The following is an 8,097-nucleotide window of genomic DNA, read 5'->3' on the forward strand; positions in this document are numbered from 1 at the left end:
ATGCCTTAATCGTAAACTTGTTGGCCAGATCCTGGGTTTTTTTCGTGTTTGAATCACGTAGTAATGTGGTAACACACTGAAGCAGTCAATTAAACCTCGTTTCGCTCAGTATTTTAGAGGATAACACCGGTTCGGTCTGGATTAGGTCTGGGATATGCGCGCATCTGGCTTATACTTTCACCTTCTTCGCATTCTTGTTGGCCAGATCCTGGGTTTTTTTCGTGTTTGAATCACGTAGTAATGTGGTAACACAATGAAGCAGTCAATTAACCCTGGTTTCGAACCATATTTTGGAGGATAACACCGGTTAGGTCTGGGTTATGCCCGCATCTGACTCATGATTTTGCCTTTTTCGCATACTTGCTGGCCGGATCCTGGGTTTTTTTCGTGTTTGAATCACGTAGTAATGTGGTAACACAATGAAGCAGTCAATTAACCCTGGTTTCGATCAATATTTTGGAGGATAACACCGGTTAGGTCTGGGTAAGGTCTGGGTTATGCCCGCATCTGGCTCATGATTATGCCTTAATCGCAAACTTGTTGGCCAGATCCTGGGTTTTTCCGTGTTTGAATCACGTAGTAATGTTGTAGGACACTGAGGCAGTCAATTAAACCTGGTTTCGATCAATATTTTAGAGGATAACACCGGTTAGGTCTGGGTTAGGTCTGGGTTATGCCCGCATCTGGCTTATGCTTTCGCCTTTTTCGCAAACTTGTTGGCTAGATCCTGGGTTTTTTTCGTGTTTGAATCACGTAGTAATGTGGTAACACAATGAAGCTGTCAATTAACCCTGGTTTCGATCAATATTTTGGAGGATAACACCGGTTAGGTCTGGCTTATGTCTGGGTTATACCCGCATCTGGCTCATGATTTTGCCTTCTTCGCAAACTTGTTGGCCAGATCCTGGGTTTTTTCGTGTTTGAATCACGTAGGAATGTGGTAACACACTGAAGCAGTCAATTAAACCTGGTTTCGATCAATATTTCAGAGGATAACACCGGTTAGGTCTGGGTTAGGTCGGGGATATGCCCGCATCTGGCTCATGATTTTGCCTTCTTCGCATACTTGTTGGCCAGATCCTGGGTTTTTTTCGTGTTTGAATCACGTAGTAATGTGGTAACACAATGAAGCAGTCAATTAACCCTGGTTTCGATCAATATTTTGGAGGATAACACCGGTTAGGTATGGGTTAAGTCTGGGTTATGCCCGCATCTGGCTCATGATTTTGCCTTTTTCGCAAACTTGTTGGCCAGATCCTGGGTTTTTTCCGTGTTTGAATCAGGTAGTAATGTTGTAGCACACTGAGGCAGTCAATTAAACCTGGTTTCGATCAATATTTTAGAGGATAACACCGGTTAGGTCTGGGTTAGGTCTGGGATATGCGCGCATCTGGCATATACTTTTGCCTTTTTCGCAAACTTGTTGACTAGATCCTGGGTTTTTTTCGTGATTGAATCACGTAGTAATGTGGTAACACACTGGAGCAGTCAATCAAACCTGGTTTCGATCAATATTTTAGAGGATAACACCGGTTAGGTCTGGGTTAGGTCTGGGATATGCGCGCATCTGGCATATACTTTCGCCTTTTTCGCAAACTTGTTGGCTAGATCCTGGGTTTTTTCCGTGTTTGAATCATGTAGTAATGTGGTACCACACTGAGGTAATCAATTAAACCTGGTATCGATCAATATTTCAGAGGATAACACCGGTTAGGTCTTGGTTAGGTCCGGGATATGCCCGCATCTGGCTCATGATTTTGCCTTCTTCGCATACTTGTTGGCACGATCCGGGGTTTTTCTCGTGTTTGAATCACGTAGCAATGTGGCAACACACTGAAGCAGTCAATTAAACCTGGTTTCGATCAATATTTCAGAGGATAACACCGGTTAGGTCTGGGCTAGGTCCGGGATATGCCCGCATCTGGCTCATGATTTTGGCATCTTCGCATACTTGTTGGCCAGATCCTGGGTTTTTTTCGTGTTTGAATCACGTAGTAATGTGGTAACACACTGAAGCAGTCAATTAAACCTGGTTTCGATCAATATTTTAGAGGATAACACCGGTTAGGACTGGGTTAGGTCTGGGTTATGCCCGCATCTGGCTCATGATTTTGCCTTCTTCGCATACTTGTTGGCCAGATCCTGGGTTTTTTTCGTGTTTGAATCACGTAGTAATGTGGTAACACACTGAAGCAGTCAATTAAACCTGGTTTCGATCAATATTTTAGAGGATAACACCGGTTAGGTCTGGGATAGGTCTGGGTTATGCCCGCATCTGGCTCATGATTTTGCCTTCTTCGCATACTTGTTGGCCAGATCCTGGGTTTTTTCCGTGTTTGAATCACGTAGTAATGTGGTACCACACTGAGGCAGTCAATTAAACCTGGTTTCGATCAATATTTCAGAGGATAACACCGGTTAGGTCTGGGCTAGGTCCGGAATATGCCCGCATCTGGCTCATGATTTTGGCATCTTCGCATACTTGTTGGCCAGATCCTGGGTTTTTTTCGTGTTTGAATCACGTAGTAATGTGGTAACACACTGAAGCAGTCAATTAAACCTGGTTTCGATCAATATTTTAGGGGATAACACCGGTTAGGACTGGGTTAGGTCTGGGTTATGCCCGCATCTGGCTCATGATTTTGCCTTCTTCGCATACTTGTTGGCCAGATCCTGGGTTTTTTTCGTGTTTGAATCACGTAGTAATGTGGTAACACACTGAAGCAGTCAATTAAACCTGGTTTCGATCAATATTTTAGAGGATAACACCGGTTAGGACTGGGTTAGGTCTGGGTTATGCCCGCATCTGGCTCATGATTTTGCCTTCTTCGCATACTTGTTGGCCAGATCCTGGGTTTTTTTCGTGTTTGAATCACGTAGTAATGTGGTAACACACTGAAGCAGTCAATTAAACCTGGTTTCGATCAATATTTTAGAGGATAACACCGGTTAGGTCTGGGTTACGTCTGGGATATGCGCGCATCTGACTCATGATTTTGCCTTTTTCGCATACTTGTTGGCCGGATCCTGGGTTTTTTTCGTGTTTGAATCACGTAGTAATGTGGTAACACAATGAAGCAGTCAATTAACCCTGGTTTCGAACCATATTTTGGAGGATAACACCGCTTAGGTCTGGGTAAGGTCTGGGTTATGCCCGCATCTGGCTCATGATTATGCCTTAATCGTAAACTTGTTGGCCAGATCCTGGGTTTTTTTCGTGTTTGAATCACGTAGTAATGTGGTAACACACTGAAGCAGTCAATTAAACCTCGTTTCGCTCAGTGTTTTAGAGGATAACACCGGTTCGGTCTGGATTAGGTCTGGGATATGCGCGCATCTGGCTTATACTTTCACCTTCTTCGCATTCTTGTTGGCCAGATCCTGGGTTTTTTTCGTGTTTGAATCACGTAGTAATGTGGTAACACAATGAAGCAGTCAATTAACCCTGGTTTCGAACCATATTTTGGAGGATAACACCGGTTAGGTCTGGGTTAGGTCTGGGTTATGCCCGCATCTGACTCATGATTTTGCCTTTTTCGCATACTTGTTGGCCGGATCCTGGGTTTTTTTCGTGTTTGAATCACGTAGTAATGTGGTAACACAATGAAGCAGTCAATTAACCCTGGTTTCGATCAATATTTTGGAGGATAACACCGGTTAGGTATGGGTTAAGTCTGGGTTATGCCCGCATCTGGCTCATGATTTTGCCTTTTTCGCAAACTTGTTGGCCAGATCCTGGGTTTTTTTCGTGTTTGAATCACGTAGTAATGTGGTAACACAATGAAGCAGTCAATTAACCCTGGTTTCGAACCATATTTTGGAGGATAACACCGGTTAGGTCTGGGTTATGCCCGCATCTGACTCATGATTTTGCCTTTTTCGCATACTTGCTGGCCGGATCCTGGGTTTTTTTCGTGTTTGAATCACGTAGTAATGTGGTAACACAATGAAGCAGTCAATTAACCCTGGTTTCGATCAATATTTTGGAGGATAACACCGGTTAGGTCTGGGTAAGGTCTGGGTTATGCCCGCATCTGGCTCATGATTATGCCTTAATCGCAAACTTGTTGGCCAGATCCTGGGTTTTTCCGTGTTTGAATCACGTAGTAATGTTGTAGGACACTGAGGCAGTCAATTAAACCTGGTTTCGATCAATATTTTAGAGGATAACACCGGTTAGGTCTGGGTTAGGTCTGGGTTATGCCCGCATCTGGCTTATGCTTTCGCCTTTTTCGCAAACTTGTTGGCTAGATCCTGGGTTTTTTTCGTGTTTGAATCACGTAGTAATGTGGTAACACAATGAAGCTGTCAATTAACCCTGGTTTCGATCAATATTTTGGAGGATAACACCGGTTAGGTCTGGCTTATGTCTGGGTTATACCCGCATCTGGCTCATGATTTTGCCTTCTTCGCAAACTTGTTGGCCAGATCCTGGGTTTTTTCGTGTTTGAATCACGTAGGAATGTGGTAACACACTGAAGCAGTCAATTAAACCTGGTTTCGATCAATATTTCAGAGGATAACACCGGTTAGGTCTGGGTTAGGTCGGGGATATGCCCGCATCTGGCTCATGATTTTGCCTTCTTCGCATACTTGTTGGCCAGATCCTGGGTTTTTTTCGTGTTTGAATCACGTAGTAATGTGGTAACACAATGAAGCAGTCAATTAACCCTGGTTTCGATCAATATTTTGGAGGATAACACCGGTTAGGTATGGGTTAAGTCTGGGTTATGCCCGCATCTGGCTCATGATTTTGCCTTTTTCGCAAACTTGTTGGCCAGATCCTGGGTTTTTTCCGTGTTTGAATCAGGTAGTAATGTTGTAGCACACTGAGGCAGTCAATTAAACCTGGTTTCGATCAATATTTTAGAGGATAACACCGGTTAGGTCTGGGTTAGGTCTGGGATATGCGCGCATCTGGCATATACTTTTGCCTTTTTCGCAAACTTGTTGACTAGATCCTGGGTTTTTTTCGTGATTGAATCACGTAGTAATGTGGTAACACACTGGAGCAGTCAATCAAACCTGGTTTCGATCAATATTTTAGAGGATAACACCGGTTAGGTCTGGGTTAGGTCTGGGATATGCGCGCATCTGGCATATACTTTCGCCTTTTTCGCAAACTTGTTGGCTAGATCCTGGGTTTTTTCCGTGTTTGAATCATGTAGTAATGTGGTACCACACTGAGGTAATCAATTAAACCTGGTATCGATCAATATTTCAGAGGATAACACCGGTTAGGTCTTGGTTAGGTCCGGGATATGCCCGCATCTGGCTCATGATTTTGCCTTCTTCGCATACTTGTTGGCACGATCCGGGGTTTTTCTCGTGTTTGAATCACGTAGCAATGTGGCAACACACTGAAGCAGTCAATTAAACCTGGTTTCGATCAATATTTCAGAGGATAACACCGGTTAGGTCTGGGCTAGGTCCGGGATATGCCCGCATCTGGCTCATGATTTTGGCATCTTCGCATACTTGTTGGCCAGATCCTGGGTTTTTTTCGTGTTTGAATCACGTAGTAATGTGGTAACACACTGAAGCAGTCAATTAAACCTGGTTTCGATCAATATTTTAGAGGATAACACCGGTTAGGACTGGGTTAGGTCTGGGTTATGCCCGCATCTGGCTCATGATTTTGCCTTCTTCGCATACTTGTTGGCCAGATCCTGGGTTTTTTTCGTGTTTGAATCACGTAGTAATGTGGTAACACACTGAAGCAGTCAATTAAACCTGGTTTCGATCAATATTTTAGAGGATAACACCGGTTAGGTCTGGGATAGGTCTGGGTTATGCCCGCATCTGGCTCATGATTTTGCCTTCTTCGCATACTTGTTGGCCAGATCCTGGGTTTTTTCCGTGTTTGAATCACGTAGTAATGTGGTACCACACTGAGGCAGTCAATTAAACCTGGTTTCGATCAATATTTCAGAGGATAACACCGGTTAGGTCTGGGCTAGGTCCGGAATATGCCCGCATCTGGCTCATGATTTTGGCATCTTCGCATACTTGTTGGCCAGATCCTGGGTTTTTTTCGTGTTTGAATCACGTAGTAATGTGGTAACACACTGAAGCAGTCAATTAAACCTGGTTTCGATCAATATTTTAGGGGATAACACCGGTTAGGACTGGGTTAGGTCTGGGTTATGCCCGCATCTGGCTCATGATTTTGCCTTCTTCGCATACTTGTTGGCCAGATCCTGGGTTTTTTTCGTGTTTGAATCACGTAGTAATGTGGTAACACACTGAAGCAGTCAATTAAACCTGGTTTCGATCAATATTTTAGAGGATAACACCGGTTAGGACTGGGTTAGGTCTGGGTTATGCCCGCATCTGGCTCATGATTTTGCCTTCTTCGCATACTTGTTGGCCAGATCCTGGGTTTTTTTCGTGTTTGAATCACGTAGTAATGTGGTAACACACTGAAGCAGTCAATTAAACCTGGTTTCGATCAATATTTTAGAGGATAACACCGGTTAGGTCTGGGTTACGTCTGGGATATGCGCGCATCTGACTCATGATTTTGCCTTTTTCGCATACTTGTTGGCCGGATCCTGGGTTTTTTTCGTGTTTGAATCACGTAGTAATGTGGTAACACAATGAAGCAGTCAATTAACCCTGGTTTCGAACCATATTTTGGAGGATAACACCGCTTAGGTCTGGGTAAGGTCTGGGTTATGCCCGCATCTGGCTCATGATTATGCCTTAATCGTAAACTTGTTGGCCAGATCCTGGGTTTTTTTCGTGTTTGAATCACGTAGTAATGTGGTAACACACTGAAGCAGTCAATTAAACCTCGTTTCGCTCAGTGTTTTAGAGGATAACACCGGTTCGGTCTGGATTAGGTCTGGGATATGCGCGCATCTGGCTTATACTTTCACCTTCTTCGCATTCTTGTTGGCCAGATCCTGGGTTTTTTTCGTGTTTGAATCACGTAGTAATGTGGTAACACAATGAAGCAGTCAATTAACCCTGGTTTCGAACCATATTTTGGAGGATAACACCGGTTAGGTCTGGGTTAGGTCTGGGTTATGCCCGCATCTGACTCATGATTTTGCCTTTTTCGCATACTTGTTGGCCGGATCCTGGGTTTTTTTCGTGTTTGAATCACGTAGTAATGTGGTAACACAATGAAGCAGTCAATTAACCCTGGTTTCGATCAATATTTTGGAGGATAACACCGGTTAGGTCTGGGTAAGGTCTGGGTTATGCCCGCATCTGGCTCATGATTATGCCTTAATCGCAAATTTGTTGGCCAGATCCTGGGTTTTTTCCGTGTTTGAATCACGTAGTAATGTTGTAGGACACTGAGGCAGTCAATTAAACCTGGTTTCGATCAATATTTTAGAGGATAACACCGGTTAGGTCTGGGTTAGGTCTGGGTTATGCCCGCATCTGGCTTATGCTTTCGCCTTTTTCGCAAACTTGTTGGCTAGATCCTGGGTTTTTTTCGTGTTTGAATCACGTAGTAATGTGGTAACACAATGAAGCTGTCAATTAACCCTGGTTTCGATCAATATTTTGGAGGATAACACCGGTTAGGTCTGGCTTATGTCTGGGTTATACCCGCATCTGGCTCATGATTTTGCCTTCTTCGCATACTTGTTGGCCAGATCCTGGGTTTTTTTCGTGTTTGAATCACGTAGGAATGTGGTAACACACTGAAGCAGTCAATTAAACCTGGTTTCGATCAATATTTCAGAGGATAACACCGGTTAGGTCTGGGTTAGGTCGGGGATATGCCCGCATCTGGCTCATGATTTTGCCTTCTTCGCATACTTGTTGGCCAGATCCTGGGTTTTTTTCGTGTTTGAATCACGTAGTAATGTGGTAACACAATGAAGCAGTCAATTAACCCTGGTTTCGATCAATATTTTGGAGGATAACACCGGTTAGGTATGGGTTAAGTCTGGGTTATGCCCGCATCTGGCTCATGATTTTGCCTTTTTCGCATACTTGTTGGCCAGATCCTGGGTTTTTTCCGTGTTTGAATCACGTAGTAATGTTGTAGCACACTGAGGCAGTCAATTAAACCTGGTTTCGATCAATATTTTAGAGGATAACACCGGTTAGGTCTGGGTTAGGTCTGGGATATGC

This window comes from Colletes latitarsis, unplaced genomic scaffold (genome assembly GCF_051014445.1).
Source record: "Colletes latitarsis isolate SP2378_abdomen unplaced genomic scaffold, iyColLati1 scaffold0002, whole genome shotgun sequence".
Classification (NCBI taxonomy): domain Eukaryota; kingdom Metazoa; phylum Arthropoda; class Insecta; order Hymenoptera; family Colletidae; genus Colletes; species Colletes latitarsis.